The sequence below is a fragment of the Moschus berezovskii genome, chromosome 4 (genome assembly GCF_049115385.1).
Source record: "Moschus berezovskii isolate FMDL1 chromosome 4, NW_MosBer_1.0, whole genome shotgun sequence".
Classification (NCBI taxonomy): Eukaryota; Metazoa; Chordata; class Mammalia; order Artiodactyla; family Moschidae; genus Moschus; species Moschus berezovskii.
The window spans coordinates 19,373,665-19,385,761 of NC_142463.1; the positions used below are offsets into that span (position 1 = coordinate 19,373,665).

Genomic DNA, 12,097 nt, shown 5'->3' on the forward strand with positions numbered 1-12,097 from the left:
TGCGCCAGCCACTTTCCATGCATCATTCCATTTAATTCTCAAAATAACCACAAGAGTATAGATTCTGGCACATATTAGATATTCAAATGTTCAAATGAATGAATGGTGGGGGTTGGCATTTTTGTTTTTCAAGCTAAAGCACTGAAGCACAGAGAAATGAAGGATGCTGTTACACACACTTATACAGCTAACCAGATTCAAACCAGAGCTGTCTGACTCCAAAGCCTGTGCTTTTAAAATGTAGCACATGGCAGGTGATATTATTTTTCTTCCCTGCTCCTACAATGGTTCAGAAAAGGGAGATTCTGTTTTCAACAGGAGAGATCAAAGAGGGATTCTCTGAGAAGGTGGTGTTTGAGATGAGCCTTTGAGATGGGAAGGATTAGGGAAGGTAGAGGAGAATAGTATTCTGGAAAGGAGCCTGGTATTAAGGCCTAGACACAGGGAAGTACAAGATGTGTCTAGGGAATGGCAGGGAGGCCACTTGGTGGAGGTTTGGTAGAGGTCTCACTCCAGGAAGATCTGGGAAGGTAGGCCAGGACCAGACTGTAGAGTTCCTAGAATGCCAGATGGAATCGTGAGCCAGCACTGCAGGGAGACTAGAGGTTGGAGGCCAGCTGGAAGGCCTTTGTTCAGACAGCAAAATGGACTGTGCTGATCTAGCTGGGGAGAGAGGCCCCAGCAAGAGAAAGGGACATGACTGGGGACCCACCTAGGTGTAGAGAATAAAATGGCACATGAAGAGGGAATGGGCCTGGCCAAGGAGACCAGGGCAGGGAGGCCCGCCAGACAGGAAGGGCCACCTGTGTCCAGGAGGACAGGCTGAACCCCCAGGTCCAGGAAGCCTGGGGGGTGGGGCAGAAGGAGTAGACAGGCACTGGGGTTAAGCTATGCACATGAGATCCTGGGGTTCACTCCCAGCCTAGATTATTTTCTCAGAAGCAGTGTTGAAATTCAATGTCTGTCTTATCTTGCCTTCAGCAGCACTGTCGACTTTGTATTTGTTTGACCCCTGCAGGGGTACATGGACACCTATGTTGATTAGCAGTGCCATGTTGGAATTGGTTCCAGCTGGAGCAGAGTCTCCTAGCTGGGGAGGAGTCACCGGTGAGGGAGTGGAGTGGTGGAGGTGCCTAGGTCAAGGTCAGGCCCAGTAGAGATTTGTAGCTGGCATTGGAGCAAGGGGATGAGCTGGCAGTAGAATCATGTCAGGAGACTTAATCATACAACCCAGAGAAGACTAGATCGCATGGCTCTGTGACCTCCCTCCTCTCGCCCTATCTCCACGTGGCAAAGTGACCACTCCCACTCATCCATCACTTCCCAGCTTAAACTTTCTTCACTGAGGCCTTTCCAGACCTGTCTTCAACCCTGTCCAAATGTCAGCCTGCTTCCTTTTTCCCACCTTGCACCCCGCTCCCCTCCAGCACCTCCCTCCCCTGGAGCAGAAGATACCACCCTTTACATAGACAGTGAACAGTTTTCTTGTAGCTCGCTTGCTCCTAATACCTTCAGCACAGGCCCCAGTGTAGGTTAGGTCCTGGGTTATGTCTGCTGAGTGGATGAGAGAGGGAGCCCTCCCATGCACACTGTATTAGTGAGCAGTTTCAGGCCTGGGATGGGGTCTGAGTCATCTCTTTCTCCAGCTCAGGGCCTGGCAAAAAAAGGGTGGCATGCACTATGTTTGTTGAATAAATTTATGGAAAAAATGGCTTAGCTTCAGTTTTTCCAATAAAGCCCTCCAGAGCTGAACTGGCCTAGCTTCTTCCCATACTGGACCCCATCTTGAGTCCCTCTGTTTTTATTACGTAACAACCTACTCTGTCAGAGGCCACAGGGGCCTGAAGCTCTAGACTGCCTTCTTGGTTTGATGTCTGCTGGTGTGATAACAGCGAAACTGTGCACCTCAAAATAATTTCAGATAAACCAGACTCATAACAGGGTATAAGAAACGTCTGTTGAATGAAAGAATTACTCTTCCTTTTTTTTTTTTACCAGGCGCTTCCAAAACAGTTTCTTGTCCCTGGGAATTCAGAGCATGCATGTGCATTGATTGTCCACTAGGGGGAACTCTTTCACAAGATGGGTGGAGCGGAAGTTAAGGGCAAGAATACAGTTCTCTGGAGAAGGAAATGGCAGCCCACTCCAGTATTCTTGCCTGGAGAATCCCCATGGACAGAATCCCCATAGGGCTACAGTCCATGGGGTCGCAAAGAGTCCGACACGACTTAAGCGACTTAGCAGGCAGGCACACGGTTCTCAGTTTACACAGCAACTCCACCAAGGGCAGGGGCGGGAAGGTCTAATGGACTTTAGATGGGGTCCTAACAGCAGTGACTGGGTAGGACCAGAGATTAATTTCTCTGAGTTTGAGGACACCAAATTGCATGGCCAAGGTGGAGCACTCCCCACCACCAACCCCCGCCCCCCAGGATGATGGCAACATCAGGGAACACAGATGATACAGCTGAAGGGACTAATCTTTGTAAGGGTAGTGTTGGTTTGTTTTTTAAAAAAAAAACAACAACAGTATTGACTGAACATTTGTGGTGTGCCAAGTACTATGCCAAGCCCTGGGGGGTTGTTTGCCTTTGTTTGTATTGGAGGAGAAAAAGGAATAGTTTGGAAGGAGGATGATATGGAGGCTGTGCTCTCTACCCTGCAGGCTTTATGGCGGACAGTGGAGGTAGGGAGAGTCCCATTGAGAACAGAAGGTGAAGAGGCTCAGAGGGCCTGGTGACCCTTCCCTTTGCCATGGGTGTCTGCAATGGAGGAGCCAGGAGATGACTTCACCTCCTTTTACGCTGAGAACCCCACCTTTCCACCTCCAAGCCTACCAGCCTGTCTGGCAGGTCACCCACCTTCTCTCTTCTCGTTCCCTTTACTGCAGAGTGTCCCTGCTCCCGTCACAGGGCCCCCCCTTCTGCTTGTTCTCTGAAGCACATTCTCTCAGACTTCTCTTCTGAAGCTTCCCCCTCCCTTTTTCTCTGGCAGCTCATCTCCATTCACATGTAGACATGCTCTATAGATGGCAATTATTCTTCAATAAAGCTGATAAAATTTTAAAATATTTTTTAAAATAGGCTGCATATCACCCATCTTCAAAATTAGTCCCTCCTTGCTAACCTATGGATTAAACAATGTATAAAAGACATAACCCCCCCAAAAAAAGGTTAATTTATCCTGTTTAGGAATGTACAGTTCCAAGTTCCTTGACTTCAAGTTCCCCTCCAGCTCTATTTTTCCATTTGCTTCCTACATGATCTCACAGCTGCTTTTGACCCAGTTGGTCAAAAAACAACTCACTCTCTTCTTTCACCTTCTGTGATACAACTTTGAGTTTTCCTCGCCGTCTGGTTTCACCAAGCCTCCTTTGCTGGTTTTTACTGTTTCTCTTACTAGACTGTTGGGCCAGCCTACGTCCCACCTCTATAGCAACACCTTCTCCCTGTGTGATTTTGCCTGTTGCTGTTCAGTCTCTCCGTCATGTCCAACTCTTTGCGACCCCATGGACTGCAGCATGCCAGGCTTTCCTGTCCTTCACTGTCTCCCAGAGTTTGCTCAAACTCATGTTCATTGAGTCAAGGATGCCATCCAACCATCTCATCCTCTGTTGCCCCCTTCTCCTGCTGCCCTCAGTCTTTCCCAGCATCAAGTTCTTTCCCAGTGAGTCAGGTCTTCACATCAGGTGGCCAAAATATTAGAGCTTCAGCTTCAGTATCAGTCCTGCCAATGAATATTCAGGGTTGATTTCCTTTAGGATTGACTGGTTTGATCTCCTTCCTGTCCAAGGGACTCTCAAGAGTCTTCTCCAGCACAACAGTTTGAAAGCATCAGTTCTTTGATGCTCAGCCTTCTTTATGGTTCAATTCTCACACCCATACATGACTACTGACTGGAAAAACCTAGCTTTGACTAGATGGACCTTTGTCAGCAAAGTGATTTTGTCTAGTCCCATGGCTTTACACACCACATGTATATGTTATGTATTCAGCTACCAAGTCTGTACCTCTGGCCTTGATCTCTCCCCTGAAATCTCCATTAATGTCTAATAATAACTGAAATGTATAGCCAAAACAGAACTCTTGATTCTTGTTGTAGGAGAACAAGAGAATGATCATATCCTAGGTCTCTGGAGAATCCCTGGGACAGGCCACCAAGTGAGAGTCCTTGGCTTCTCCCAGGAAAGAATTCAAGAGTGAGTCAAAGTAAAGTGAAAGCAGAGATTTGAATTAGAGGCAGAATATAGTCAGACTCAGAAAGTTTGAGCCTCCCTTGGGTGCAGGAGGGGTTAGTTTTTATGGGCTGGGTCATTTCATAGGCTATTAAGTGGGAGGCTTATTTAGTCGGGGGAAGGAGTAAGGATTTCTAGCAATTGGGCCACCACCCATTTTTTGACCTTTTAGAGTCAGCCTTGGAGCTGTCATGGGACCTGTGGGTGTATTATTTAGCATATGCTAATGAAGGAAAGTTATGACCAACCTAGATAGCATATTAAAAAGCAGAGACATTACTTTGCCAACAAAGGTCCATCTAGTCAAGGCCATGATTTTTCCAGTGGTCATGTATGGATGTGAGAGTTGGACTGTTAAGAAAGCTGATCGCCAAAGAATTGATGCTTTTGAACTGTGGTGCTGGAGAAGACTCTTGAGAGTCCCTTGGACTGCAAGGAGATCCAACCAGTCCATTCTAAAGAGATCAGTCCTGGGTGTTCATTGGAAGGACTGATGCTAAAGCTGAAACTCCAATACTTTGGCCACCTCATGCGACGAGTTGACTCACTAGAAAAGACTCTGATGCTGGGAGGCATTGGGGGCGGGAAGAGAAGGGGACGACAGAGAATGAGGTGGCTGGATGGCATCACTGACTCAATGGACATGGGTTTGTATGAACTCCTGGAGTTGGTGATGAACAAGGAGGCCTGGCGTGCTGTGATTCATGGGGTTGCAAGGAGTCGGACACGACTGAGCAACTGAACTGAACTGAACTGAATGTATTACAAGTGTATAATGAAACTCAAAATCTATTGGAAATTGAATCTTTCACCATCTTGGGCCTAGTAGGGTCTAACTAGTTTTTGTTGTATCCTGTTTTTCTCAACACCCATGTCATTCTTTAAAAGTTGTGCTCTGCCCTTTTCCCTCCTGTCTTATTTTCTTCCCCAAATTTGTTCTTTCTCCTATTTTCAGTAAAAAGTACCACCACCAACCCAATTGCTCAAGAAAAAGTATAGGACTGATACCAGATGACTGACTTTCTCTCACCTCCCACCCATTCCATCCTTGTCAAGTCCTCAAGGCTCTGCCTCCTTCTCTGTTACCCACTGTGATCACCTAGGGTAACCCACCATCCTGTTGATAGCTTATGGTGAATGGTGTCAGATTTGTGATCTCCAAAGAAGATTTCACTTCGGGACCAGGGACCAGGCTTGATCACTCAAGAGGTTTTGTGTAGCAGAGTTTTATTAAAGTGAGAAAGGGACAGACAAAGCTTCTGACACAGATATCAGAAGGGGACAGAGAGTGCTCCAACCCCTAGTCTTAGCAAGGAAATTATATACTTTTCAATTGGTTATTACAATAAATCAAAAGAATGTCTCAAGGTTGTAAAGACCTTACTAGACCCACTTCCACAATATACATTTTAAGATAACAGGATTAGTCAGAAGGTTTTCCGGAAGGAGAAACATGTCCTCAAGCAGGATACATTATTGTTATATAATCCTTACTAAGGAATGTAGGAAAAAACATTTGTCCTTTCCTCCTCCTTGAGAATTCCAGACCCCTATCTCCTCCTTGAGAGCCCCAGACCCCTTTCTCCTCCTCAGGGACCCTGGACTTCTTCTCAACCTGCCTAGGAATTGACTCTCTCGTTCCCCCCTTTTCTTTTAGGAGAATTATGTTGCCAAGGGAAAGGAGTGTCATTTTCGGTCCATAACTACTTCCTTCTATCCCTAAATTATTGAGACAACATATTCTCCTAACCCTCATATTGAGAGTCTCTGATCCAGGGGCCCCCAGTAATACCTGGAGGTGGCTGTGGCACTCATAGGAGCCTGGACAACCATTTGTAACTTAAAAGCTTTCAGATAGTTAGAAACAAACCCTGTTTTACAGTTACAGATATAAGGCAAAATAGTCATTAAGCCAAGTTAAGACCTAATCAAAATTAAAAGTCACATTATGTCCATAGTTAAGGTACAATATGTTATACCAGTCCCTCTTAGGATTGTTAGATGTCATCAGATCAAGAAGAGACATCACATATGATTGTTGTTGGTGAAGCTATTGGCAGAGTTGAAGGAAGTCCTTTCCTTGAAGTGGAGAAACCCACCACAGGAAGCCTTCCACTGATGAAGAGGGGAGTGGTCCACAGACCCAGCAGTTAGACCGATTGTGGAATGCAGCATAGGAGTGAGCCCAGGACAGGAGGGCATTGTCTTGAGGATCAAATGGCAGACCCAGGATTTTTAGAGTCAGCAGAAGCAGGCTGACATAGATTATCAGGCCCATTTGAAAAGTACAAAGCCAGAGCATAGCAAGTAAAGACATAAAATGACTTCACTTAGTTCTGGCCGGGGTGCCGTCTCTTAACTCGAGTGTGAGGTACCCACGAATCAATTCCTGGCACTTTGACTGCTGTGGGAAAAGAAAGAATAACCTGGCAAGGGCCTTCCCAGAGGGGCTGGAGGGATTGACCCCCAGATCCCAATGCTTTTATCATGACCTCAGTTCCTGGCGCAAAGAGAGGCTTGCTTGACTCAGAGGCTGGGTCAGGAGTCACCTCCCAGAGTTCCATTAATGCCTGTTGAAAAGCTGAGAGCTGAGTTACATAATTAGCTAATTCCAAGGCTTCAGGGTCTATAACAATGTCTGTGTGTAAGAAGGGTCTTCCATAAATACATTCAAAGGGGGACAGTTCCTCCTTTTGGGGGGCAGTTCAAGCCCTCATTAAAGCTATTGGTAGAACTTTAAGCCAATTGTCCTGTGTCTCTTGAGTTAGTTTGCACAGATGTCTCTTAATAATGTCATTAGCTTTTTCAACCTTTCCTGAGGATTGGGGTCTCCAGAAAGAGTGTAAGTAATATTCTATTCCTAGAACTTTTGACACCCCCTGAGTTACAGAAGCTTTAAAGACTGAGCCACTGTCACTCTGAAGGCTCTGCAGCAGCCCAAACCTGGGAATAATTTCATGGATTAAAATTCTTATAACCTCCTTAGCCTATTCACTATGACAGGGAAAAGCCTTGATCCATCCAATAAGCAAGAATCCATCCAAACTTGTAAGCAAGAATATCCATTTGATTTTGGCATATGAGTAAAACCAATTTCCCAGTCCTCTCCAGGATATTTTCCACTTCGTTGTAACCCAGATTTTGCTAGCTTTTCAGTCTTTGGGTTATTTTTCTGTCAAACCTCACATTTTTTGATAATGTTCTTTAAAGTTTTCATTACACTTCTATCTTCAAACAAACAAGAAGCCACCTGGTAAGTACTCTCAACATCTAAATGAAAACTCTGGTATAAACCGTTATAAATTTTCCATTGAGTATTTTCAGGAATTTTTAATCATCCATCCTCAGACTATAACCATCCTTTATCAGTAATCTTTGCTCCTCTTTTCTCATATCTTTTTAATTCTTCCTTAGTATATTGTGGTTTTTCCTGTTCCACAGGACCTGTTCAGATCAAAGTTGTCTGCCTTGAATGGGGTTTCATAAAGCACCGCCTTTCTGACTTGACAGTCAACCAGCTGATTACCTTAGGCTACTTTACTCCTGTCCCTGCTGTGCCCTTTGCAATGCCTAAGAGCTACTTCTTTAGAACAGTATATACAGTTAAAAGTCTCTCAATCTCTCTGAAATGCTTAATAGGTTCTCCTATTGCCATTTTAAACTGTCTTTCTTTCCATATTGCAGCATAAGCCTGTAAAGTCAAATAAGCATACTTAGAATCAGTGTAGATGTTTACTCGCTGCCCTTTGCTTAACTCTAGAGCTTGCCTGGAAAATCCCATGGATGGAGGAGCCTGGTAGGCTGTAGTCCGTGGGGTCGCTAGGAGTTGGACACGACTGAGCGACTTCACTTTCACTTTTCACTTTCTTTCATTGGAGAAGGAAATGGCAACCCACTCCACTGTTCTTGCCTGGAGAATCCCAGGGACGGGGGAGCCTGGTGGGCTGCCGCCTATGGGGTCACACAGAGTCAGACACGACTGAAGTGACTTAGCAGCAGCAGCAGCAGAGCTTGGGTCAGAGCCACAAGCTCCACTAGCTGAGCACTCATTTCCTGGGGGAGAGATTTTGCTTCTAAAACCTGTTCAGCCATCACCACCGCATAACCTGCTTTATGCTTCCCATCCCGAACAAAAGAACTGCCATCCGTAAATATTTCCATGTCGGGATTGTCTAATGGGGGTTTCCATCAGATCTTCCTGGGCTACATAGTTTAAAGTTAGACATGGGGAACAATCATGATCAGGTGTTTCATTTTCTTTCTCAGGAAGGACAGTGGCAGGATTTAAGTTTCCACAAACTTTAAGCTTAGTTATTGGTCCTTCTAACAACAATGACTGATATTTAAGTAGCCTATATTGTCTGTCATCCAAGTATTAACCTTAGAGTTTAAGATTCCACTCGCGTCATGAAAAGTCAGTACAGTAAGATTTCACCCATTGATTATTTTGAGAGCTTCAAGTGTTAATAAAGCAGTTGCCACGATTATACCTAGTGTGGCCACCCTGGTGACACTGCATCTAATTCTCTGCTCAGATATGCTGTAGGTTGCTGGTGAGGCCCTTGGGGTTGTTTGGAACTCTAAATGGGCAGTTTGAATCTCAGTTTGGGCTTTTACTGAGACCAAGGCAACCCTTCCTGGGGGTGTTTCCTTTCAGTTTGCTCAGTTTGGAGCCCCGGGTATGGAGGCAAAGTAGGAGGACAGGAGGGAGCTGAAGGTTTCATACCCAAATCTATATCCTTAGGACCTAAGTCCACCATGTCTCACAGAGAGAAAAAGGGCAACATATATGCTACTTCTACCCATTACCCCTGTTTTCTACAGAACCAGTCTAATTGTAAAACAGTATTATAATTAAGAGACCCTCCAACCGGCCACCATTCACCATCTTCCAATGGATACCGTGACCATTCAGTAAGACAGAAGATCAGCCATGTCTTTTTTAAACTCTGGAGATCAAACTTGTCCCAGTTTTTCAAGATACAGTTCAAAGGAATGAGGCTGGAATTGTTAGCTCCCATCTGTAAGAGAGAAAAAAACGACCAGTGCATCTTTCTACCGGAGGTATCCCTCCCTGCTCTAGATATAGACAGACTTTACACTGAAGCTTTCTTTCCCTGGTCGGACTTAGTCTGTCCCTTACCGATGCAGGCACCATACTTGTCCCTCCTGGCTCTACCACTGAGGTGGAGTGGAGATGTGCCAGGGGCAGATCTGATGACATCCCAGACTAACGTCCAGCTCCTCACCATTAAAATCTTGCTTGCCTCTGTTGCCACCTGGGGTGCAATCAGAGTAACCTTCCAGAATGCCTTCCAAGAAGGCTGCTGGGGGAAACATTCATCTCCTGAGTGCCTGTGCATGACCCTGAGTATATTCCTGACCACAGTAAAACCGGCACAAACATAAAACCAACATGTTCCTTCTGAGCATCACCACACCAGTGTAAGTAATAGCAAAGAAATGGTGAAGGGCTAGCCAGTGAGGAAAAAGTTATTTTTGTCCTTGAGTTATTAAGGTCAGTCCTTCCAGTTCATTCCCACAGATTTCACAGAAAGAATATCTAAGGAGTTGGGACAAAAGCCACTGAAGAGCCTCTCTGGTCCATTAAGAGCTAGTGCTACCAAAGGAAGAAGCCCGTCGCACTTTCAATCTGACCAGATCCTGCAGTTCCCAATCTGTGTCCTCAAAAACCTTATGGTCACCAGCAGTGCTTCTGTCCACATAGATCGGAGGCACAGCCATAACGAAGACTCACTTTTAGGTCGCTGGCCCCTGAGGCAGACAGCCAAGAAAGTGACCTCTAGCTAGAGCTCTGCCTCACTCCCAAATATGCTCTTGTAATTTTTGGCTCCTAGCAAGGCTAGGCGCTTCCATACATGGGGTCTAAGTAAAAGTACATAGTAACAGCATGGATTACAAGTCCCTTGAAAGTCCTAATCCGACAGATTAGGTTCAGTTCAGTTCAGTTCAGTCGCTCAGTCGTGTCCGACTCTCCGCGACCCCATGAATCACAGCACGCCAGGCCTCCCTGTCCATCACCAACTCCCGGAGTTCACTCAAACTCATGTCCACAGAGTCGGTGATGCCATCCAGCCATCTCATTCTCTGTCGTCCCCTTCTCCTCCCGCCCCCAACCTTTCCCAGCATCAGAGTCTTTTCCAGTGAGTCAACTCGTCGCATGAGATGGCCAAAGTATTGCAGTTTCAGCTTTAGCATCAGTCCCTCCAATGAACATCCAGGATTGATCTCCTTTAGAATGGACTGGTTGGATCTCCTTGCAGTCCAAGGGACTCTCAAGAGTCTTCTCCAACACCACAGTTCAAAAGCATCAATTCTTTGGCAATCAGCTTTCTTCACAGTCCAACTCTCACATCCATACATGACCACGGGAAAAACCATAGCCTTGACTAGACGGACCTTGGTTGGCAAAGTAATGTCTCTGCTTTTTAATATACTATCAAGGTTGGTCATAACTTTCCTTCCAAGGAGCAAGCGTCTTTTAATTTCATGGCTGCAATCAGCATCTGCAGTGATTTTGGAGCCCAAAAAAATAAAGTCTGACACAGTTTCCACTGTTTTTCCATCTATTTCCCATGAAGTGATGGGACCAGATGCCATGATCTTTGTTTTCTGAATGTTGAGCTTCAAGCCAACCTTTTCACTCTCCTCTTTCACTTTCATCAAGAGGCTTTTGAGTTCCTCTTCACTTTCTGCCATAAGGGTAGTGTCATCTGCATATCTGAGATTATTGATATTTCTCCCAGCAATCTTGATTCCAGCTTCTGCTTCTTCCAGCCCAGGGTTCCTCATGATGTACTCTGCATATAAGTTAAATAAGCAAGGTGACAATATATAACCTTGACGTACACCTTTTCCTATTTGGAACCAGTCTGTTGTTCCATGTCCAGTTCTAACTGTTGCTTCCTGACCTGCATACAGGTTTCTCAAGAGGCAGGTCAGGTGGTCTGGGATTCCCATCTCTTTCAGAATGTTCCACAGTTTATTGTGATCGACACAGTCAAAGGCTTTGGCATAGTCAATGAAGCAGAAATAGATGTTTTTCTGAAACTCTCTTGCTTTCTCCATGATCCAGCGGATGTTGGCAATTTGATCTCTGGTGCCTCTGCCTTTTCTAAAACCTGCTTGAACATCTGGGAGTTCACGGTTTACATACTGCTGAAGCCTGGCTTGGAGAATTTTGAGCATGACTTTACTAGCGTGTGAGATGAGTGCAATTGTGCGGTAGTTTGAGCATTCTTTGGCATTCCCTTTCTTTGGGATTGGAATGAAGACTGACCTCTTCCAGTCCTGTGGCCACTGCTGAGTTTTCCAAATCTGCTGGCATATTGAGTGCAGCACTTTCACAGCATCATCTTTCAAAACTTGAAATAGCTCAACTGGAATTCCATCACCTCCACTAGCTTTGTTAGTAGTGATGCTTTCTAAGGCCCACTTGACTTCACATTCCAAGATGTCTGGCTCTAGGTCAGTGATCACGTTATCGTGACTATCTTGGTCGTGAAGATCTTTTTTGTACAGTTCTTCTGTGTATTCTTGCCACCTCTTCTTAATATCTTCTGCTTCTGTTAGGTCCATACCATTTCTGTCCTTTATCGAGCCCATCTTTGCATGAAATGTTCCCTTGGAATCTCTAATTTTCTTGAAGAGGTCTCTTGTTTTTCCTATTCTGTTGTTTTCCTCTATTTCTTTGCATTGATCACTGAGGAAGACTTTCTTATCTCTCCTTGCTATTCTTTGGAACTCTGCATTCAGATGCTTATATCTTTCCTTTTCTCCTTTGCTTTTCGCCTCTCTTCTTTTCACAGCTATTTGTAAGGCCTCCTCAGACAGCCATTTCGC

At 45.2% G+C, this 12,097-nt stretch overlaps 1 protein-coding gene across 1 annotated transcript in view; it reads left to right on the forward strand.

Moving 5' to 3' along the window:
• The window catches only part of ARMH1 (armadillo like helical domain containing 1), a 50,765-nt gene that overhangs the window by 16,668 nt on the left and 22,000 nt on the right, over positions 1-12,097 (forward strand). The window lies entirely within an intron of this gene.